General features: G+C 40.8%; 1 protein-coding gene and 1 long non-coding RNA gene across 2 annotated transcripts in view; both read right to left on the bottom strand.

The window, feature by feature from the left end:
• The window catches only part of ARID3A (AT-rich interaction domain 3A), a 75,736-nt gene that overhangs the window by 22,380 nt on the left and 28,333 nt on the right, over window positions 1-25,023 (bottom strand). The window lies entirely within an intron of this gene.
• On the bottom strand, window positions 18,634-22,117 carry LOC139316797 (uncharacterized). The gene is made up of 3 exons (XR_011600390.1): window positions 22,093-22,117; window positions 21,457-21,571; window positions 18,634-18,809 (listed from the first exon to the last, which is right to left on the bottom strand). It is a non-coding gene; the product is annotated as an uncharacterized lncRNA (long non-coding RNA).

The raw sequence follows: 25,023 nt of genomic DNA, 5'->3' as shown, positions 1-25,023 counted from the left end.
CAAGATCAGCAATTTGCAACGGCATGAGCAATGGAGTCACCAGGATAACAGCAGACAAACACGCACGAGGCACCCAGCTAATTTTCTAACCACCGTCTCATCTGCTTTCTAGGACCTCCTCCTCCTCCTTCCTCCCACCAACTGGCAAAGAGAAATCTGCTTTCTTTCAAGGGACAGCCAAGCGACAGAATAAACTCCTATTGTGCCCACCGTTTGGTCCATTCTGGATTTCTTGCCTACCTAAATCTGTGAGCAGAGATTACCCATGAGGCCACATATATTTTAAAAGTTAGACATTCCAACAAATAAAAGGCACCCTTCCCCCCCTTGGCCAATTAATTACAGAGTAGTTTTTTTTAATTGTTTGATCAAAACTATTGCAAATTAATGGAAATGCCAGTCTAAGTCAAGCTTTTAAGTAAAGAAATGGAAAGAGCTGCAAAGGTTTTGGAATAAACAACAATATTGTGTCCATGAATATTTCTTCTCTTTTATTTACTATGGAAGAAGGCGACAATGTGATTGTCTTGTAGGCAATAAGATACTTGCAACATTCCTAGATGGCATCTATGACATGCCGAAATCAAAGTTTTTTTTTTAATATGTTGAAATGCTTTATGGGATTGCCAATTCTCACAAAATTTCAATGTTGAAATTGAGATTGCATGAGAATCGTGCAAGACTTCAGTAATCACCTAGGATGATATGACTGAAATAGCAATACTTTCATTTTTTAAAAAATTATTTAAACATTTGTTTTGGCCTTCAGTAAAGAAAAGTTTGCAATTCCTTTGGTATACCATAATAATACTCAATACTCATGTCCCTTTAAAAATCAGGACATGCAAAATAACTTATGGTAGCACATCTTGGAACAAACCAACCTTCTCTAAAACATGAGCAGGAAAATGCCTTTTCAGCAACCAACCGTAAAAAAAAGTTTTCATTTGTATGCAGATTTATGCACATTTCCTCTGAACTCATGTCATGTACTTTCTTAATTTCTTAAAGTCCCAGCAAAAATTCACCAAGGTCAATTGGAAGGAAATGTAGATATGTAAGATCTGAATGAGCTCAATGAGATCATCTCTATCCTCTGTCTCTTAATCCCATCACTAGTTCCTAAAAATTGCAAACCAAAACGAATCAAAACCCAAATTATTGCCTCTCCACTTTGGATGGGGGTTGGGAGCCATAAAAGGGAAGCTGGTGGGTCTACAAAACTTCCACTCCCCACTTTTTGCATTCCTGGTCTATATTTTCCAAAGGTCTCATTTATAATCCTGCCTTCTCCCTAATTATCTAAAATGCTAAATATTAAACAGCTGGGGAAAATGTGAGATGTTAACATGATGAGGAAGACAAGATGTGGAAGCCAGATTTAAAGTTTTTAAGCATTTTCTTCCCAATTCAAAATTTTCTGGAAAACTCACAACATAGGAAAGACAAATAAAAAGAAGGCATGTTTTGTTTGCTTCTGCATGCGCGAGCAATGAAAAACTTGGAATTTTAAGCTGAACTGAATATATGGGAGGCAATGTCATACAGCTAAAGAAATAAACACAATCTGTTTTACTACCCCACGGATTAATTCCATCTGCTTACATTAAGAGTGTTGGAATTTTGCATCACTGCAGGAACGGAGCACAAACAAAACAAAAAGTTCACTTGCATCTTTAATAGTTTTCAAACGGAATGTGAAATTGAGAAAGAAAAAAAACCCGGACCACCTGCTAGCCAGAAAAACATGTGTTCCATTTTGCACCAACTAAATTGGAGCACACTTTTCTTTTGCATAAGCTGAGCGAGCAACTGCTTTGTCATCGGTATATCATATAGATCCTTTGGTGCAACAATTCCCTTTGCATGCAGGAACAGCTCTGCCCCTGATGTGTAAAACATGTGTGCCCCACTGTTCTCAATTCCCAACTATTAATAGCCTTCAATCAGCAAGAATGTTCCTTGCTGGACCAGCTGCTGAGCTTGGATGGCCTCAGCTTGTCCTCATCACATCACCCCACATAAATTTTGACACTGCACATGATTACAGGCCTTCGATAGATCCAATCTGTAGGACCCACCTTGTCTGAAAAATTTAACAAGATAATTTTACCAGAATCTATCAATGGAAAGATTCTGGGAGATGTGGAGAATGACAGTGAAAATATATTATAGTTGAACCAGTTCCAAAATAGAATAAGTTTCTAAATTAATAACAGCACTGATAAAACAGATTGATTAAGCAAATAAATCAACAGATAGCAGAAAAGTCATGTACCAAGCAAAATGGGAAGATTCCACCATTGGTAAGCACATATCAACAACAGCAGAGTACTAATACACACTAAATTATGGAAGTGAGATTTCCACAACTTGAATGCAAACATTTAGAACATTTAAAATGGAAATATCTCCCTTCCCTATCAATCCAGATCTTCTGAACGGGATGAACGGAAAGCCTCTGCACTTTCCTGAGACAAACCAGGGCCTACATTTGTCAGGCTCTTGATACTGTCCATTTAGGGCTTAAAAGAATAAACCATTAGCAATCAGAATTGTGCCTCGCAGCCCAGCACTCTTTAACATAAATTCCTGCAGATACTCTAAATGATAAATCCCATTAAAACTAAGTCAACTGGGATTTGCACACCTTCCAACAAAATATAGGTGCTCAAACATTCCAAAGAGAAGGCATTATATTTCCAGAATTAGTTTATCTGAGATCAGGTTGGAATTATTTCTTCAGGAGATTCCTCTGGCCATGTTAGCCTGGGATTTGGGAGTTGGCATTCCCAAGTCCAGGAATTCCCAAACTTTAGTATTCAGGCACCTCTTCTGAGCCTAATTTATCTCTGCGACTCCCCTCATAAATTTCTCTAAGCTAGGGGGAAAAAAGTTATTTTATCATCTGCACTGTTTATTATTACAGGTAGTCCTCGAAATTACAACAGTTTGTTTAGTGACCATTCAAAGTTATAACGGCACTGAAAAAAGTGACTTATGACCATTTTTCACACTTATGACTGTTGCGACATCCACACGGTCGCATGATCAAAATTTGGATGCTTGGCAACTGGCATATATTTATGGTTGCAGTGTCCCAGGATCAACCATGTGTTCAGTTTATGCAATCTTCTGATAAGCAAAGTCAATGGGAAAGCCAGATTCACTTAAATTTGGTATTAATTTATCAACTGCTGTGATTCATTTAACAACTATGGCAAGAAAAGTCATAAAATGAAGCAAAACTCTCTTAAAAATGTCTCACTTAGCAACAGGAATTGGGCTCAGCTGTGGTCGTATGACTACCTATATTCTGAAATCTAAACTGTACCATGAAATGCCTGTGACTCTAGAAATATGGTGTGGCCCCCTTGGGGGATCACAGAGCCATTGCCCTAGTCATCTGGAAAGTGCCAGATTTGAAAACCGTCTAGTCAGATCCACTGAGTCGAATAAACTGGAGGCGAGGGAGGCAAGAGGAGGCGTGGCCAAAACAACGACTCAGTGACTGGCCAGAACAACTGGATCATCCCACTCCTGACCCACTCCGCAGCCTACTGGGAGAATGTGTACGGGTGCTGAAGAAACCAGGGCTGAGAAAGGGGTACGAAAGGCCCTTGCTTCCAGTCAATCCTCCACTACACAAGGAAAAGGTAGGTAGCCCAGGAACACTATTTTCCATCCTTAACACAGACATAATAAATTCTTTCCTAAGTTTTATCAGGCTGCAGAAGACAAGCAGAAAAGAGACGGACCATTTACCCATTCAATCTGGTTAAAAAAAAAAAAAAAGCTTCATCCTGTTCCTGAATTGGTTTCATTCCAACTTGGTCATTTATAAGAACCATTTCTGGGTATGTTTGTGCATTCTCTTCCCACTTTTTTTGAGTCGTTGCTTTTCATGAACAAGTGGTCCTCACAAAACAAAAGGAAATCTGTCTGATAGATAAATATCTGCTTAAAAAAAAAAAACCCCACAAACACGTGAAAACACATGACTGATCATCAGGAGAAAAATACACAAATGCCGGCCCTTGATTGCTTGGCAAGCTGACCTCGGAAAGGAGGAAGACAATTGGAGAGGAAAGAAGTGGCATTAAAGACAATCAGAAAAGTCCTCTGTATAAAGGAAGTGTGCATATTTACAGGGAGAAAGTGTACATAGATACCTGTATGATGTGTATGACATGTATGTATGTATGTATGTATGATATGCATGACATGTATGAAAATGGATGATAGCCAGTGTAGTCTAATACAGGGGTCTCCAACGTTGGCAACTTTAAGACTTGTGGACTTCAACTCCCAGAGCTGAAAAGCTGGCTGAGGAACTCTGGGAGTTGAAGTCCACAAGTCTTAAAGTTGCCAACGTTGGAGATCCCTGGTCTAGTAGATCAAGGTACTGGACTAAGAGCAGGCAGACCCAAGTTCTAGCTCCTCTCGACACTCAATTGAATGACTCTGGTATGGATAGTCCTTCTCTCTCCACCCAAGACTGGGAACATGAAGAGAAAAAAAAAATCTACCTATCAATCCTCACTAAATCGGCATTGTAAATTACAGCCCATAATCTTCAATGGACTATATTGATTCAAATTGATAACAAATAATAGTAATAGGAAAATGGAAGCGGAACTGAAAGGAAATATGTGATTTCCTTTCAGTTCTGCTGACCATAAATCCCTGGTATGGGGTAGAGAAATTTGAACTAGATCAGCAAATAAGCTTTTGTTTAGTCCCCCAAACTACTAATAGCAAGAATTTGGCAGAGGCCCATTCAAGGCTGCTTGGTACACAGACTATTTAAGGGCCAAGCAGCATAAAATAAAAGTGGGAGGAAGGTGGGGAAGAAGGCCTGGGTTAAATCTCAATACAGCTGTCAATTTTGTCTGGGCCTACTTATTTTTCAGGGTGGTGGTGAGGAGGTGGAGAGGAGTGCCACTGCCTTTAAGTTTTTATTAGTTTACAAATGTTCACAGAGTAACAGCTGAGAAATGAAGGATACGTCTTTTCACAATACATAAAACTAAATTACATTCAGTGGAGAATCAACTAGATCTTATCCTCCAGGAAAGAGCCTCTATTGTGATGCATGTCTTTACAAACACACACTTACATGAGACAATGCACATATTAGATCTGGCTTGCCCAACCCAACATGTCCTCAATGTGCTCCCTTCATCTCCACCTGGCATGTGTTTTAATATTTAACTGCCCACAGATGGAAAGTACTTAATGATCATGCGCTCTACATGGGGCTACCCTTGAAGAGCATTTGGAAGCTACAGCTGGCGCAGAGCGTGGCGGCGTGTGTAGTTCTTAGGGTCCCTAGAGTGGCCATGTTACACCACTGCTTCACCAGCTGCACTGGTTGCCGGTCTGTTTCCAGATGCAATTCAAGGTCTTGGTCATTCACCTTTAAACCCTGCATGGCATAGAGCCAGTCTCACCCCAATGGAAATGGCCCGCCCTACCAGCGGCAGCAAAGGGCATTCTGCGGATCCTGTCAGTCAAGGAGTTTCAGCTGGCAGGATCCGAAAGAAGAGCCTTGTCTGCTGTGGCTCCTGCAGTCTGAAACATCTTACCCTTTGAGGTGAGATTGGTTCCCATCCTTCTGACTTTTTGAAAGAGAATGGGAATGGGGGAGCTTCATAATGGATGTGGTTGACTAAAATTCAACCCCACCTGTCCCATTCCCCCCACTCCCCTTGGTATGTCCGGCTCCTTTCTTTGCCATCTTGTGTCCATGATTTTATCTGTTAATGTTTTTATCTGCTGTGTTTTTTACAATGGATGGTTTTAATGCTTTTCAATGTTTGTTTGTTTTTTTAATGTTGTAAGCCGCCAAAAATCATTGGATCCGAGATGGGCAGCAATTAAACTTCTTAAATAAATAAATTTAGTGGAGAGAAAACAGAAAATAAGAGTCTTGGTGACAACTGTTAAGAAATAAGAAATAAATTCTGAACACTCCAAGAGAGCAGCATCAATGCACTGGAGCAAAAATGACATACTTAGCTGTAGAAACACTGCAAGCAGGACGATGCCACAGCAGTAAAGATAAAGGTTCCCCTTGCACATATCTGCTAGTCGTCCTGACTCTAGGGGGCGGTGCTCATCTCTGTTTCAAAGCCGAAGAGTCAATGTTGTCCGAAGATGTCTCTGTGGTCATGTGGCCGGCATGACTCAACGCCAACGGCGCACGGAACACTGTTACCTTCCCACCAAAGGTGGTCCCTATTTCTCTACTTGCATTTTCTACGTGCTTTCGAACTGCTAGGTTGGCAGAAGCTGGGACAAGTAACGGGAGCTCACTCCGTTACTCGGCACTAGGGATTCGAACTGCTGAACTACCAACCTTTCGATCGACAAGCTCAGCATCTTAGCCACTGAGCCACCACATCCCTACAGCAGTACTGAGGATAAAAGGCAAAATAATGACAGCCTCTATGCAAGAAGATGGAGGGGTGGGGACCATATATCAAATTAGCCTTTTCTTTCCACAGCCATGTCACGAGACAGTAAGAACACATTGCATGAAGGAGCAAGCAGATAGTATAATGCCTATACTTTAGCCCCACTATTTGGGGTGGGGGGTGTAAAATGCAATTATTTAAATCTGACCATTGCATCCACATCTTCTTGGAGAAGGAGCTTTCCTGCTGTTGCTCTTCAAGAATGTCATTATTCATTGGGCTTCTCCAAAAAGAGTAACTCAAGTCAGCATTGCTCAAAACATTCGAACAGCAAACTGACTGTTGCTTTCAGTGTAAAGAAGTGGCTCCATTTTTGCTAGCAGTTCTTTTCTCATATTTCTGAATGAGATATTGGCCCAAGCAGGTATTTTAATTGGAAAGATTAATTTTTTAATTAATGTTCAAAATTTTAATTAATTATTTTAATTAATAGAACAGCAGCTGTTTTGAGAGAAGCACAAAACAAGTTTTTTCTGGGGGGGGGGGGAAACCCCCGAACCCTCCAGTGAATAAAAGGCAGTTAGCCTTTTTTAATGAGAAAAAAGCAGGACAGCAACCAGCAAAATTTGACTATTCTGTTTCATATCTACCCTGTTTCCCCCAAAATAAGACATCCCCTGATAATAAGCCCAATCAGGCTTTTGAGCGCATGGCAATACGGCCAAGCGCTTATTTCAGGGTTCAAAAAAATATAACACAGGGTCTTATTTTTGGGGAAACACAGTAACAACCCAGAGATTAATCTCCATGCATCTTTACAAGTCCAAAGAGAAAAGAAGGTGGAATGAAAAGGCAACAAGACTAATATCCAGAATACGGATATCACATCTTTCTTTGCGCGGGGATTAACAGCAAAATATTCAAATAAGTATTGCTCAAAAGCTCAGATATCAGAAGAGAAGGCTGGGGAAAAAAGATAATAAAAATTGAGGAACTGAAAAGCTATTTGCGTATCAGGTTACATGCGAAACCAAGAAGCCCGTTAAGCTGCAGTTTCAAGGGCTGCTTCCTGTTACGCCAGGGGACTGAAGTGAGCAGGTGTGCTGGGCGCCCATCCCCTTAGCTGGGGCTGATTTTTAAAATGTCACTCCCCTCATCCCAACCAGCAGGCTCCTTTCACCATGCACACACATTTCAGAAAGCTCTGATGGGGGGGGGGAATCCATCTTGTTGCAGCCACTTTAAGGTCACTATTGATATGCAAAGAAGCCTATCACAGCAGTAATCCATTAGTTCACTTGGAGGGATAACAGAGTTGGAAGGGACTCTGGAGGTCTTCTATAGCAGGGATCTCCAACCTTGGCAACTTTAAGACTTGTGGACTTCAACTCCCAGAGTTCCTCAGCCAGAATTCTGGGAGTTGAAGTCCACAGGTTTTAAAGTTGCCAAGGTTGGAGACCCCTGTTCTATAGGGTCTTCTGCTCAAGCAGGAGACCTTATACCTGTGATGGCGAACCTATGGCATGTGTGCCACCTGTGGGCACGTGAGCTCAGCTCTGGCTGACCAGCTGATTTTCAGGCGTTCTGGTCCACCGGAAGTTGGCAAATGGGCCGTTTCCGGCCTCTGGAGGGCCTCTGGGGGGTGGGGTGGGGAAGGCCGTTTTCGCCCTCCCCAGACTCCTAAAAAGGCTTTGGAGCCTGGGGAAGAGCAAAAATCAGGCCTACCGGGCCCACAGAGCTATCATGTGCCAGGAGCAGTGTGGAGGGGGGGGGTGTCATGCGCACATGTGAGGCGCACAGAATTATGGGTGTGGGTACACGTGCGCACGACCCACCCATCCACCCCCCCCTCCTGCCACGTGATGGCAAAAAGGTTAGCCATCACTGCCCTGTACCATTTCAGACAAATGGTTGTCCAATCCCTTCTTTAAAACCTCCAGTGATGGAGCACTCACAACTTCTGAAAGCAAGCCATGCCACTGGCTAATTGTCCATGACTTCTACCGGGTGGTATGTGTAAGGGGTTTCATCCTAGAGCTGAATCTTCAATAGTATGGATTATGGAAGCCTCAATCTGGGCTCCAAGGAACACAGTCTTTGGAACTGTACCACTGCATCATGGGGAAATCTTACTAGCTTACAAATTCATTGATTCTCCTTAACAATGAGATAGTTGCTCGGGTTCCAAGGTTCTTCCATGTGCTCTGAAGCTTAAGAATATAACAGTAACAAACCATCAAGACTTGCTATCTGGGTTCTTAAAACAGGCATTTCTGAGGTAGACAGCTTCTAAACAGGAAGCTTCCAAACAGATAAAAGGATTCTACTGACACTTTTTCCCATGAATTTGTCTTTCCCATTTTTAAAGGTAATCAGTACATCTCGTGTCAGTGAATCTCACAAGCTGATTCAGTACTCTGGGAAAGTAATAGTGCCTTTTGTTTCCCTGAACAAATGACTTGGGCGAGGGCTTGTAAAAAAGATCACATTTGCAGATGACACAACAATAGGAGGTACAACAAACACCTTGAAGGGCAGCATCAAGATCTAGAAGGATCGCGGCATGCCCAAAAATCAACTGGCTAAATGCAGACTCCTACACTGGCTCCCAAAAATCAAAGACGTTAGTGTAGGATGGACAGGACCTTATTCTTACAAAAAGAATCTGGCTGTCCTGACAGATCACAAGCTGAGCATGAACCAAGAGTATGATATCCCTACAACAAAAGCAAATGCAATCCTAAAATGCATCAAAAGAGGTTAAAGCTTGTGCCCAACTTTAGGAAAAGCTCTGATAAACTATAGCTAAAGATATGATTAGGGGCCTGAAAAATGTACGGGAAATGGATGGAGACACTTAGTATGTTTAGCCTGGAGAAGAGAAGGCTGTGGGGGGAGCGGTCTTTAAGTACCTTAAAGGTTGTCATGCAGAGAAAAGCCAGAATTCTTCAAATCATTCCAGAAATTGGGAGAGGAAACAATAAGCTTAAATTACAAGAAAGTGGTATGGTGGCTTATAGGGGGCACAGTGGCCTAGCAGGCTCCTACCCTCTGGAATGAGCTGCCCCCGGAGATTTGTAGGATTCCCGACCTGCGTACCTTTCGTTGCACCCTAAAAACACTATTATTCCAACAAACAAGGCTGGCCTAAATAATAATAATATTTTACTATTTTAATGGGTTGTTTTATTAGAGTTCTCGGCCAATTTATTTAATTGTTTTAAATTGTTTTTAATTTTTATATTGTCATGGTTTTATTTCTGGCTGTACACCGCCCTGAGTCCTTCGGGAGAAGGGCGGTATAGAAATTTAATAAAATAAATAAATAAATAAATAAAGACACTGGACGTTGACTGAAAGGTTGGCAATTTGAAACCCATGTATCATGTTATGGGAGAAGCTCCTGTTCCTGCTCCAACTCCTGCCAACCTAGCAGATTGAAAGCATGAAAATGTGAGTAGATCGATAGGTACCACTTTGAAAGTAAGAGCATTCCGTGCACTTCGGCATAGGCATGCCGGCCACATGATCACAGAAGCATCTTCAGACAATGCTGGCTCCCTTGGCTAGGAAATAGAGATGAGCCCTGTCCCTTAGAGTCCGACATGACTGGAAAGGGAAGCCTTTGCCTTTAAAAAAAAAAAAATCCAGTCCAATATCAAGGAAAATCTCCAATTGTAAGAATTGTTCAACAATGGAACAGACTGTGTTGAGAAGTGGCTAAAAGTGGAGGCTAGATGGAAGGATGTTGTTTAATGGTGGATTCCTGCATTGAGAAAAGGGTTAGACTAAATTATCTCGAAGGCCCTTTTAATCCTTATCTTGTATGACAGCCGTTACCAATTTGTTTCAATGAGAGACCATAAAGAGTTTCAGTATTATGCAAAAGATTTTTGTCCATTCATCTCTCTATGTCATTAGTAACTTTTAAAACCAGCCCTGAAGTCTTTAATTTAAATAATGTATACACCACTCCCATTTGTGGCCTTAGGCAACTTATAAATATTCAAAGCAGTAAAATAAATTTCCGCACAGGGCAAGATTCCAATCCCCTGTCCTTTTGCAACAATTTCCAGAGAGGCAATTGAGCTATTTTACTGCAGCAAAACCAGATGGGAGTCTTTGGACACTAATACATTTATTAATTTTCATTGTCCTTTTCTGAACTCCCCTCTCCAAATTCTCTAATTTTTTTTTAGATATAGTCAAACAACATTGTAGTTTAGATTTGAATTTTAAAAATACGTTTGGGTTCTGGCAGTTTCCTACTTGAATGCTTCTCTAATGATTCCTCAGGTGGAATTTCCTCTTTTGTACTACCACCTCTGGGCAATAATCTGTCTTTGAAATGAGTGACAACTTTTTGAGAAGTTCTGAACTCCTATCCCACTATTATTGTTCCAAATGCAATTTCTATTGCTGGTTTCAACCCCTAAAGCACCAGTTAACCAAAGGTTGTCCTCAGTATGAGAAATTACAATCGTTACTAATGTTCCAAGTCCCTGGAATAATCACATGGCTGGGAAATAAATTATTATTATGTTAATATTTATTCACTAAATAATGGCTAAAACACTGGCTGCCATACCAACAAATCTTGGAAGGCACTTAGAAAATACGTTCATTGACAAAATTTCCATCTGCCGATTACAAAAAGCCACACTGCTTAGATCTGCATTTGCTACACTGATACAATATGACATCCTAGATCTAGATTCTATAAAACAACTCATGTAGATGAAGGCTAACACCAGCTAAAGGACTGGCAGCTGTGGCTTCACATTTTTCTGAACAGTTAATAATAACCTATTATACACCATCAGCATTGACAAAATCACCATCAGTCAGTTGCAAAAGGCAACTTTACTTAGAAAAGCTTACATCCTATGATAGCAATAGCACTAGCAATAGCATTTAGACTTATATACTGCTCCACAGCACTTTACAGCACTCTCTGAAGTTATTTGATAGACAGTGGGCATATTGCCCCCAACAATCTGGGTCCTCATTTTACCGACCTCGGAAGGATAGAAGGTTGAGTCAACCTTGGTCAGGATCGAACTCCAGGCTGTGGGCAGAGTTTGTCTGACATACTGCATTCCAACCACTGTGCCACCAGGGCTCCTATGATGATACTTTAGTATTATTAAACAATATCTGCTTGTCTTGGGTCTTTGGGCAGCCAAAAATGCCAAAACTAGTCTAAACCTCTGGCTGACTGTGCAACCAAACATAATAATAACCATATACAAACATGTCACTTGTACCAACCGAATGGATGAAGACAATCACTACAAATACCTGGGCATTCTTCAAGCCTGACATCAAGCACACTGAAATCAAGGTTTGAAGTAAATAAATCATGACAATGAAGATCTTAAAAGTGCAAATTCAGTGGAGGAAATACCATCAAACTGGCCTATAAGAAAGACCAAGTGAAGCATAGGAGATGTGACAAGGCAAAATATTACATGGCCAGTACATTGAAAAAAACTCTAGCAAGTGAAGCTGATAAGACCTGGCAATGGCTAAGAGCAGGAAAGCTGCAAAAGAGACAGAGGAGCTAATTCTGACTGCACAAGACCAAATCTTAAGCATATATGCATACAAAGCCAGAATGGAGAAGACAGCAACAGATAGCAAATGCCGCCTTGTAAAAGAGCTAAAAAAACAGTGGACCACCTAGTTAGCTGCTGCAATAAAATCACACAGACTGACTATAAACAACAGTAGCAATAATGGTGCATTGCAATATATGCAAGAAATACCATTTGCCTGCAAGCAAGAACTGGTAGGATTGCAAAATAGACAAAAAAATAGAAAATGAAGAAGCTAAAATACTCCGAGTTTTTAGAATTCAAACAGACAAGCATCTGCCACATAGCACGCCAGACTTAATAACTGTTTATAAGAAAGGCAAAAAAGTCTGGAGAGTGGATGTTGCAATACCTGGAGACACAAGAATAAACGAAAAGAACTTGAGAAAATTACAAAGTACAAAAACCTGCAAATAGAAGCAGAATGATGCAGCAAAAAAAAAAAAGAAAAAGTAAAAATAGTACCAATAGTAATAGGCACCTTGGATGCAATCCCAAAACATTTGGAGCTCCATTTGAACACCATCAGCATTGACAAAATCACCAGATAATTGCAAAAGGCAGCTTTGCTTGGAACAGCTTACATCCTGTGATAATACCACTAACACCATCAAATAACAACATCAGCCTATTTCAGGACCTTGGGAAGGACTCAATAAGTAAATTAAAATGCCATATCCAGTTTAAATATTTGGCTGACTAGGCAACTAACCATAACAATTTTATCTAACTTGTATACTGCCCAATTCTCAACAATTGGGGGTAGCTTACAGTCAAATTTGTCTTTCTTTAGTTAAAGTTTAAACAGCCTTGCCTAGTCCTGGCGTCCTTTATGGGTGCTGGACTACAATTCTCATCAGCATCAGCCAGTATTACCATTGTCTATGTTGGCTAGAGACTGACATGAAGGGTAATGTAACCTACCGGAGGACATTAAATTGGAGCCAGGCTCTCTGCTACACTGATTATTATTAATTACGGCATGAGCTGTTAGCCATTTATTTATTATGTTTTCATCCCACCCCTCCCAAGGATTTAAGGGCAAAGAACAATGATTTCCTTTATATTTCACTATCATGCTTCTGTGACGTAGAAACTGATTGTCCCTAATTCTCCCGGTTTGCTTCTTAGCTGAGCAGTGTTCATGTGACTCACAGTCATAATTACTGTTAAGCATCCCACTATAAGTACCCCAGATAGCACCAAACTGAACACTTTTCTAGTCTCCCTCTCTTTTGCAGAATATTCCAACAATGATAGGTCAGCAACACATCAGGCAACACATCCTTTTGTTTTTCTAAAATAAAGCCACAGTGGCCTGATCAGATTTGTTTTTGAAAAGTATCCCTCCCATAGGGAATGAAAAACAAAATAGGAATAGCAGAGGTGTTGCTATCAGAGCAACTCCCTTCTGAGGCTGGTCTTTCACATCATGTCTTTTTCTTGGAGGACTAATGGTTGCTTGTGTTTATCAATTAGCCACTAGTCTAGATTCGGACAACACATTCCGTGATTAAGATATCACCATTTGTCCAACCATAGATACAAATTGTGGTTAAGGTTCTCCTCCTCTTTTATCACCATTTAACTCAGGGTCCATGACATGATCACAGTAGGCCCTTAAACATACCATGCTTAGCATGCTACATAACAAGTATTTTATATTGCATCAGTATATTGTTATTCTTTTAACTCTTCAGTTGTGTTTGACTCTTGGCAATTCCATGCACCATTATATTAGAATCATCAATATCATCCAGACTTTCTATTCACACAAACCATCCTTGTTTCCATCATGCTTGTACACCATTATATATATTGCTTTTCAGTGAAAAAAATTCTGTCTGGTTTTGGCTTCTCCTCCTCCATTTTGTCTTCCCTGTTTATATATTCATATCATACAATAATTTCCTTTGTCAGTAAGAAATCTCTCCAGTTCCGTATTTCCTTCTTGACTAAATGCTTTATGTTTATAACTGGAAAGGGAAAAGAAAGAGTATTGGGAAACAAACAGAATGTAATATCTAGCGAGATTAGCTAGAACTTCAAATCTAGTTTTGCCATTCTTGCCATCTAATTTACTCTTCATTTTTATTTCTTGTTTTTCGTTTTATTTTTGATGTTATAAAAATTTGCCCAGGATTTATTTTCATTTATTTTTCACATTTTTGAGCCATTCAACTCCCTCAGAGGTTGCTGGGAGTTGGGCGCCACATATATTTAATATATTATTTCCTCCCGATCAGCTGGGACTTGGGAGGCAGAGAATAGATGGGGGCGGGGCCAGTCAGAATTTTAACTACCAGTTCTCTGAACTACTCAAAATGTCCGCTACTGGTTCTCCAGAACTGGTCAGAACCTGCTGATCCCCTGATAATAAGCCCAATCGGGCTTTTGAGAGCATGGCAATAAGGCCAAACACGTATTTCAGGGTTCAAAAAAATATAAGACAGGGTCTTATTTTCGAGGAAACACGGTGCTACTACCAGATGTGAGGGTAGGTTTAAGGATGGCCACCAAGCAAGCAGCACCATTTCACACAATACAGATGCCAGTTCTGAACTGGCTACTTTTTAAAGAGGAAAAGTAATTCAAAATTCACAAGATAAGCAGCTTCTCCGAAGGTGTTTTCTGGAAATATTAAAATATGCTGTGCATGAATGGGATTGGGATTGTAATGCAAAATATCTGGAGAGCTGGTCAAATTGGGGGGGAGGGAGGCTATTTAAGTATGGATAAAATCATGCACACACACTACACCACAAAAATGGCTAAGCCACTGGAAAGAAGCTGTTGGTAGGATGCTAGAAATGCAAGGCAACCTGACTCCTTCCAGCCACCACCCCCCTTTGTCTTGGGGAGGCCAGCAGCAGGTGCCTCTCACCTCTTCCATTTCAGCCAGCCTTCCCTGGAGACAGGAAATATTTTTTTAAAAAGGGGGGAAATGCCAAAGCTTGGTTCTCAGGTTCTAGGGAAAAGGAAAACCGCAGGAAGCTTTCTCCTTTTCAACAACCCTCTGAGACAACCTGGGCTTTTAAAATAGCATGCGCTGAGCAAGTCCTGGAGTGGGGGGGGGGAGTGGGGAGGACGTTGAGTGGGAGGGGATATATTTATCAGGCCTCAGCAGCAATCAAGCCTGATGCACGAAAACCCTCAGGTTGGCAATAATTGGAGACATTAAAGTTTTTAAAACCGAGTAATGAGTTGGGAAAGGGAAGCTGTTTCTTCATTTCCTGTTTTAAAAAAAAAACCCTAAGGAAGAGGAAAAGGTCACTAGAGCAGGAAGGCCATTGAAAAGATAATGTAAAAAATACAAGAGGTTCTATCTAGATCAGGGGTCCCCAAACTTGGCAGCTTTAAGACTTGTGGACTTCAACTCCCAGAATTCTCCAGCCAGCTCCCAGAATTCTGGGAGTTGAAGTCCACAAGTCTTAAAGCTGCCAAGTTTGAAGATCTCTGATCTAGATGATATATATCTCTCTCCTCCTCCTCCTCCCTCCCTCTCCTCTTAAATGATAAACAGTTATTTAAAAATGACTTTGCAGAATTTTGGCAAGTAATCAGTTGTCAGCTTGGTGAAGCAAGAAACAAACCCTCCCATTTCTAAATCCCTTTCCTACCTGGACTACAACTCCAATCAAACCACTTACAGGGCCAAAAGCTATGCTGGCCAGGGAACATGAGTTCTGAAGCCCAAGTAAAGGCTCTCTGCTTTAATTTGGATTCCTCCATTTGTCCCTTCCCCAACTCCACTGAAGAGTTAGACAAAGAACAGGGGTGGACAACTATGGAATCTTTACAACCTGTGGACTTCAACTCCCAGAACTCCTGAGCCAGCATGATGGTCCTTCCCCTCTCTATATGCATAGTCTCTGTTAGCAACATTGGGTAAGCTTAAAGGTACCCATGGGATGTCTGAATCAGTGGTGGGTTGCCCCCGGTTTGGACCGGTTCTATAGATCTGGTAGTAAAACCGGAGGGAGGCTGTGCCCACCGAGCCCGACGTCATCAGAACGCTTCTGCGCATGCGCAGAAGAGGTGCAGCCCCATTGCAAACTGGTAGTAAAGGTAAATGGAACCCACCCCTGGTCTGAATATATACAAAACTCTGAATGACGGAATGTTAAAACAATTCCTGGCCCCAACATACTTTCTCTTGTGCTTAAGATTTGCTTTCAGTAGGATAAGAAAATAACATTATGGCAATTGTACCAATAGCGATCTACAGATTTGAGGAAGCTAGTGTGGCTCATTTGGTTTTGGTTTACCATGTAATATGAAAGCAATTATGGATGGAAACCATAATTTATGGAAATATGTTGGATGAACATAATGTGATTTAGTCATAAATAGTTAAAGAAACCCAGCCTATATATCAAATTATAATTTGTAAATCAATTAAAACATTTTACAGATCAACAAGCAAGTTGGAAAGAAATACCATGGCTTATAAATGTGGACTCTACGGCTTCTACCCTAAATAGATACCCATCCATCCATCCAGTCATCCATCCATCTACCCACCTATCTACCCTGTTTCCCCCAAAATAAGACCAAATTGGGCCAAATTGGGCTTTTGAGCGCATGGCAATAAGGCCAAGCGCTTATTTCAGGGTTCAAAAAAATATAAGACAGGGTCTTATTTTTGGGGAAACACGGAATCTATTTTGTGATCCGCCCATCTCACTCACAGACTGACATATATTGGAACTGTGGAGAAACTGCTCTGTGAAGAAATCCAGAAGATAAGGCTTACATTTTTTTAGTGGTCAAAATGTATATAGTTCTTTCACAAATACACTGCAAAAAATGTTTCCACTCCAGAGTGTATAATAGAGAGGAGATAATCAATACCCTTCCCTCCCCAGTCTAATGGCCTCAAGGATGATGTGGGGCTAAAATTCCCAGCTGTTGACTATGTTAATTTGAAATTCTGAGAATGGAAGCCAAACACATCTTGGAGCTACTGAATGTATTTGGAATGTTACATGCAAGGAATGATCATGGAAGCAAAAATAGCAAAGAGAACTGAAGTCATTTGTACTAGCAAAAAGAAGCAACCAGCAGACCGTCCGCAGAAAGTAAGCAGAAAGAAATACGGTTTAAATAGGAAGAGGTGCCAGAAATACCAGCAAAATAAATCACACATTGTTCACAGAGCACTTACTGCCCTCTCCCCAGGAGCTTGATAGATCATTTACAAAACACCAGAAAAGGTGGCAATGCAGTAGAATAACACAGCTGCCATGAAGATGGCAGTTTCCATGGAAGCAAGCACACATTACTACTGAAGTGACACACTATATTGGATATCTCTCTCTTCCTCCAGATGCAAGAGGTCCCTGGGCACTGGCAGCATTAGGTAGGCCAGTTGGGGGAGAGGTACTGGAAAGAGGAACCACTCCAAATCCACAAAGTATCAACCAAGTGATCATTAGTTGATCACTAGTAAGATAAGGAGATGAGTGGTGCAAAACATGTGTCCCCAATATGCAAAGGAGTAGAGTAAGTTGCTGTCTTCTTAAGAATCCATGAATCGCACGCACATCTTCAACCACACATACTAGTTAGCACAATTTTCTCCAACCTAATACACTCCAGATGTGTTTGAATTGCTAAGCCTAAAATGCTACTGGAACAGGAATTAGACTGGAGGAGCTCTAACCTAGCAGCAGCTCAGGTTCACTAATTCACCCTTCAGTCTGCTGACAAAGAGGTGTTGTTCTAAAAAATTCAATTCTGCTAAGATCTTATTTATGTATCAAGTTCTAAAAATTAAACAAGTATAGATCCTAAAGCTAGTTGTGAACGGCCTCTTGAGTACCCTGTTTCCCCGAAAATAAGACATCCACTGATAACAAGCCCAATCGGACTTTTGAGCGCATGCGCTAAAATAAGCCCTCCCCCCCAAAAATAAGCCCTCCCTGAAAAGCCGGTCCCCACCATTTCCTCTGGTTACGATTAGGGAGACAGAGCTGGAAATCAGGTAAAATGGCAAGAGGAGCCCCATCTTGCTCCACACGCCCCAAAATTAATAAGACCTCCCTGAAAATAAGGCCAAGCGCTTATTTTGGGGTTCAAAAAATTATAAAACAGTGTCTTATTTTTGGGGAAACACGGTAAATTTTGGACAGTACAAACCTAAAGTTCATGTCTCCCAATTGTTCAAAGCATATCAGAACTACTGCTCACACTGAATCTAACCACTTATTTATTGATGAATGGATGGATGATCTATTTTATGGGTAGCAGTGTCTATTGAAACTGGCATTCTGACCTGGAATTATTGTATTTCAAGGAAATGCTTTTTTATGAAGTTGGAGCCCCTTAACCCTTAAAATATTTTCTCCAGCAGTATAAAATTAAAACATTATTGTGCTCTTCCATCCTATCTTTGAAGCATGAAAGGAGAGTTTCCTATATATTGTGGATTTGTGAACAGAACGTCTGCAGAATTAATAATAGGCTACCACATTCTAAGGACAAGTAAATTTACTGAGGGTACACACAGAAAAGGACTCCATCTTTGCTGCAGATATGTTTTAAGCAAGATCAGAGCAATACATGAATAAAATCAAGCAAGTACCCCATTCAATAGGTGGATGCTTTGGGCTCACAGTTGCTTTGTGTAAATCCATTTATTTTTCAAGAGACACAAGCAGTTTTTTTCATGGCACAAAGGACAACAAATTTATAGATCCTGTTTCCTTTTCTTGTTCCAAGGGGAATTGGAAATACAACCAGCCTGTGTTTTTGACTCGCTGCCGGATGGAACTATCTCCGTGACCTCTGTCTATTGGAAAAACAGGAATAAAATGTGCGTATACATTTAAAAAAATAAAACCCACAATATTTTTATTTTAATTTCTGAAAACCCATTTCTGAGCAATACCCCCATCTTGGGGCAGCTATACCCATTGATTAGTTTGATCAATTTTCTTCATGCTGTGCCTTCATTAAAAAAAATGCAGCACAAAGTCCATTTCTCATACTACATTAGGTAGATTCCCAACTGATTCACTTTTATGTTTTTTACCTTATAGCCTTTTAATTAGCATGCATTTTTTCCCCATAGAAGTAAACTCAGTAATCTACTAAGTACCATAAAGAAGCAGCAGCATATCCATGACTATAATCATTCATGTGTATCTAGCTTGGCAGATTATTGGGGGTGGGGAGGGAGGGAGGGAGGGAGGGAGGGAGAGGGAGGGAGGGAGGGAGGGAGGGAGAGAGAGAGAGAGAGAGAGAGAGAGAGAGAGAGAGAGAGAGAGAGAGAGAGAGAGAGAGAGAGAAAATGAATGAATCAGTTTCAGTTAAATTTCAACAAAGTCACCAAGACTGGCTTTGAAACTGGTCAAGAATGCCAATGTATTAGATCTCCTCGCTTGCTTAAGCTATTTACAGTAGCCTACACTAGTTACATAGGCAAGATCATCCTCCATAAACTAAAGATAATATTGTATTTTGAATCAGGGTGCAAATGTACAAGGTAAGCTTTTAAAACTTACACAGGTCTCTTCCTCATGCTGAATTTTCACACATAAAGGAAGAATCTCCCTATATGGCATCGCTCTGGCCTTCAGATATTTAGAAATCATATAGCTCTTTTATTGAAGCATTTGTGACAGCCCATCTAAGCTCATACTAGAGCCTCCATTATCAGTTAGAAGTTCACAGATAAATTTGCTTTCCAAAGCAAACCAAGCAGGCAACTGGGTTTGAAGAACAGAAGCCCTCACTGCCCCAAGGAATATTATTACCTGCATTTCTTAAATCAAAGATAGATTGCATTTTTAACTGGAGATTCCACGTAGCAATTCTAACTTCAACCAGTACATTTTCTATAAGTTTTCTCCAGCCTGCTATCAGCAATGCATTTGGATCATCTGTCCACCCCCTATTACACTACTTGCACTCTTCAATGTAGGGCGATTTTTAGGAAGTTGGTCTTTGACTCTCTCCCCCCCTCCCCCCGCCCAAGCTACCTAAACTACTACCAACGCTCTCTTCAAAGGGCAGGGAAGCCAACTGTATGTAACCGTTCTTTTGCCTATCAGAATCAACATTCCATCTTTTAAAAATGGAAGAATGGTAGATACCGCTCACTCTAAACCTTTTCAAACAGCTGCAGGCTGCAAGGGAGAGATTATCTGCTCAACCAGCTAATGCAGTGAAAGCCCTGATCAATATTTTAAAAGAAAGTAAATTGACCCTCCTCCAGTCATTAAGAGATGTGCACAATCCATCTCTCCCAAGGACTAAACAAACAGCTTGCATCCGCTGAGCTCAGGCATCATTCCTTCCCTTCCCCTTTCTCCTCCTCTGGATATGCCAAGGTTTTGCTTTTCTATAAAGCAATCTTCGTTCTAGAATCAGAAAGCTGGTTGTTTGATAGCTGCTTAAGGAGGTTGGTATTTGCATCAATTCAGAGCTTGCCTCAGAAAAAAGCTCTCAATGAGGCAGCAATAATGAGTTTAGAATGAATTCTCCCCAGAGTTCTGTATCTGTGATGTTTTATAAAACAGGTGCAAAACTGCTCGAGAAGAATGGGGAAAAGTAAGGGCTAATTAACAGATACTTCCTAGGATATTTTTCACTGAAACTAAACACACATATACGTACCTCACATCCTCCCAGAAAACTTAAAATGTATTTCTGAACTAAATAGCAGAGAGGGAGTAGTGAAACTGTCCATTCAGCTTTCATGTATGCCTTAATCCTTTAGATTCATTTACATTCAAGAGCAGGAGAATGCATGCTTCCTTCTTCAGTCTTTCAACATTAACAGGCCTGCATTGTCAGTTGATCTAACTATGCGTGTCTTGCACTAATACTGCCCCTCACTACAATCCTGGTCTGAGAAGATTCCTGGCTATATGGGAATTTGAACCTGATTCCACTTTGTTCTAGATCAAAATACGATTTATTTACAATTATTACATATTGATCCAATCTTGGTAGATGTTTACTCAACAGTGTACAGGATATATAAAAAACATAATCAACTTTAACAACCCATAACGTAATAACTTAATGGATGCCTGCCTTCATACCATACCATACCATACCATACCATACCATACCATACCATACCATACCATACCATACCATCCCCATCCCCCATCCCCCATCCCATACCTTCTTACCTGAAAGAAGGTAAGAGTTTCAAAAGAGTGGGGCTACCACTAAGAAGGCCTGATGTCTAGCCCACAACCCTCATGTGGGAGTGGGACTCTCAACAGGCCCTCTATGGGTGTTTGCTATTCATACTGAATAGTCATACTAGGGAAGAAGGATCCTGGCGTACTTCACTATCACATTACATGAGGATTTACTGGTAGTGACCAGCACTTTGAATTGATTTAAGCTGCAGAACCTCCACAATTAATTGTGTCTATTGTAAGAGCCATATAAGTGACCATGCTTGATTGCCAGCTCACTTTATCTATGCTGCTCTGAACCCCAGCTGTGTAAAGCAACATGCAAAGAGAAAATCGGAGGCAAAGGATGGATGGAAGTGCTCTCTTGGACAGGCTCAGGTTACACAGATGACACCTTAAAAAGACAAAAAAGAGGTATCCCATTGAGTTAGATTAAGGGTCATTCTAATTCACCCACCTATTTAATAAGAATAGTCAACTCATCTCTGGGACCCTGATCCATCGGAGCATCTCTTATCAAAAATTCATCACAAAGTCTTAGTACAATCCTTAAAATGCCTCAAGAAGTGGTCTTAGAACTCAGAAGTAGATTTAAGAGCAGCACCAGATCACTGATTAATCCCAATATTCCACCGGATACTCCATCTTTACATCATTTACACAGTAGTGAAAGCAGTAGTTATCACAAAAGACAATCTTCTGCCATATAAGACAGAGTTGGATGAAGACAAGGTGGCAAAGTTCGTTAACAGATCCAGGATCTGAGTCAACAACTTCTTCTACATGACACATTGTGGTTATGATTTACATGTTAAATTAACCATAATTTGCTGAATAAGTAACAATGGCCAGGTTCACACACGTTTATATCATAAACGCTTTGGTGATCCCAACCTCTTCACTTTTTATACTCACGTTCACTGTATATCTGCATCGTAGCAGGCAAATGCAAAGAATGGGGAAAGAATAATCTTGGCAATTGGGTGTGGAGAATAATATTACTGCTTTTTTCATTCTGCTATTTCAGATAAGATTCTCCCACCCCATATCTGTACTCCCTCCGTTTTTAATCGCCAGACTCAGAAAAGTGCAAAAGATCTATTTACAGCAGCATGAGTTGAAAGGCAGGAGAACTTAAGCTAGAATTTCTGGGAAGGAAAGGGAAGAAATTGGCATTTGGGGCAAAATCCTATCAAACAGACCAGTGCTCCACCCACAATATAAACATTTATGTCAAGCAGAACTCCATATGCATCCTTCCTTTTTGAAGAATCACCGGAAGATAAACTTTTAATGCCTAGAACTGAATAACATCCCAGCATTATAGTTCAATTGCTGGGTGTATTGCCCATCATTAAAAAGGCCAAAAGAAAAAGGGGTCACTGTCACCCAAGATGAAACACTTCTTATTATCTCAGGGAGGCAATAACAACCAGTGATAAACTTAGTCTAGACACTTCCATAAAAAGAACTAGAAAGGCAATGCAAAAAGCAAGCCGATGATAATAAACGGAAATGGCATGGACTTTAAAATAAAGCTACTAGTCAAGTAGCAGTAACTTGTTGGAATGCCTTTTCTCAGACTTACAGCCACGACTGCGTAATTGGCAATACGGAAAGAATTTTTTAAAAAATCAACTGAACTGCTTTGGGTGAGCACAAAATATTGCCATATTGCTCATTCTCATTGGCATCCTTCAGTCTCAAGAGACTATGGTATCGTGCTCTGGAAAGAAGTCCTAAAACATATTGCTAGAGCTGATTAAAATCAGTAACACGGAGCTGCAGACAATACCCAAAATCCAGTTTCTGCCATTATACAAGCCAAGCAAAAGGAACAACTCATCTCAAGTCTTCTTGTGTATATGATGCAATATCCCATGAGGTGAAAACTTTTCCCCCAACTCAATTCCCTGCCTTTCCACTTTTTTACCCTCAGCCACTGATGGCCACAATTTTACAATTCAAGGAGATAAAAGGCAGAGAAGAAGAGTTATTTGAGTTATTTCTCACATGCATAAGCAATTTGTTTCCATAAATTGTAGCAATGGCCTTGAGATTTCAGAATGCAAAATAGGCGAAGGTGAAGAATCAGACAAAAATTCATAAAGAATTTATTTCTCCTTGAGTACATATTCCCATTAGTCCAGGCATTAAGCTACTAAACATCAGTTCTGGAAGACAAAAGGCATGCTATTTTGATACCCTTTCTGAAGTTTCTCCAAAAGCACTTAGTTGCCCACTCTTGGAATCAGGATGCTGGGCGAAGCAGAGTTTTGGTTTATAACAGAACAGAATTGGAAGGGACCTTGGAGGTCTTCTAGTCCAACCCCCTGCTCAGGCAGGAAGCCCTATACCATTTCAGACAACTGGTTGTCCAATCTCTTCTTAAAAACATCCAGTAATCACAACTTTTGGAAGCAAGTTGTTCCACTGATTAATTGTTCTAATTGTTCTAACAGTTTTGAATTCTTAGAAAATGTAAGGATTTGATACATTCAATGTAAAAACAAATTTCTTAAAACTATTTAGGTTGATTCTTCTATCTGAAGAAGCTAAATACTCCTGAACAACAGACATTGGGCTGGAAAAAATGGCCTTCAGGAACTAACACCTCAAGAGCTTCCCAGTCTGGGTTATGGGCAAAGAGAGGATTGCCAAAATCCTCACTCTGGATCCTCACTCACTTAAACTCACTCTGGCCTCCTCCAATCAGAATATTCTTAGGGTTTTGGGTTTAAAAAAAAGCATACCAGAGAGATTTAAAAAGTGAAAATAAGAGATGTCACGCACAGTTGCTACCTGAAGCTTCCATATATAGCTGCAATCTATCCCTAGACAGTTCTGCCTTGAAAGACAGATAGGGGAAAGAATCTGCATTTACATTCTAGTTGTGATCTTTTCAGAATGGCCAATAGTAGAAGTTGTTCCGTTTGGTATCCTTGATTCAGAAAAATAAGGAACCTGTAGACTCAATCCCCAAGCCGCATATCATGGAGCAATAACCTGCAGCTATGTATTTTGTTATTTTTAATAACAAGACCGCAACGTATCTTGGCCGGGAATATTCTTACTGCATTTACAGAAAAGCACCAGGCGGCTTTCTCAACAGGTCTTTGGGAGTACATATGGCTTGCTAATTTTTCTTCTTGAAGACAAGCCCTTTTCTTTGAACTGATGTTTTCTCTTCAACTCGGTCGACACCCAACAAGCTGAAATAATGGCCTTCCTCGCCACTACTTTGTCCACTGGGCTTTTGTTCTACTAGCAAGCATAGTTAGCATCCAAGGGGGGTCACCTTCTAATCTGACCTTCGCTCGTTCAGTAGCAGCCCCCTGGGAGCAGGGAACAGCCTCCAGAGCTTGGCTTTCTAACCTCAATAATTCTTGTTCACGCCCTTGACTTGTGGACAAGGCTCTCTGGAAGCCCCACCACCTCCTTCCCTGCTAGTTTTTACACCAAGACTGAATCGTCTACTTGGAAAGGATAGAAAGGAGGTGAAATCAGAGGACGATCTTCCCTAAATGTCTGCAGTGGCACCTCCCATGATCATCCATTCTCCCTAGTTGAAATCTTCACCCTTTAAGGCAAATTGACAGTTTGTATCTAAGCACAAAAGGCACACCAGTCTAATCACCTGTGACTGAGTGAAAAGACTGGACATGCGCAGAAAGAAGGGGCGTGACCAGGCTGTAGAGGAAGTTTGAATGGCACTCAGTCAGTCCAATGACGGTGGAACTTTCCCAATCGGTGGAATATCGGAGCAGCGAGGGAGGAAAATGGGTTTAATCACCTCTCTGGAGTTCCCACAGATTGGAACAGGTACCAGAGTCAGGTTTGCAAAGT

Source organism: Pituophis catenifer, unplaced genomic scaffold (assembly GCF_029215685.1).
Source record: "Pituophis catenifer annectens isolate HBS135680 unplaced genomic scaffold, rPitCat1.0.hap2 SCAF_1, whole genome shotgun sequence".
Classification (NCBI taxonomy): domain Eukaryota; kingdom Metazoa; phylum Chordata; class Lepidosauria; order Squamata; family Colubridae; genus Pituophis; species Pituophis catenifer.
This window is presented reverse-complemented; position numbering and strand designations above follow the sequence as displayed.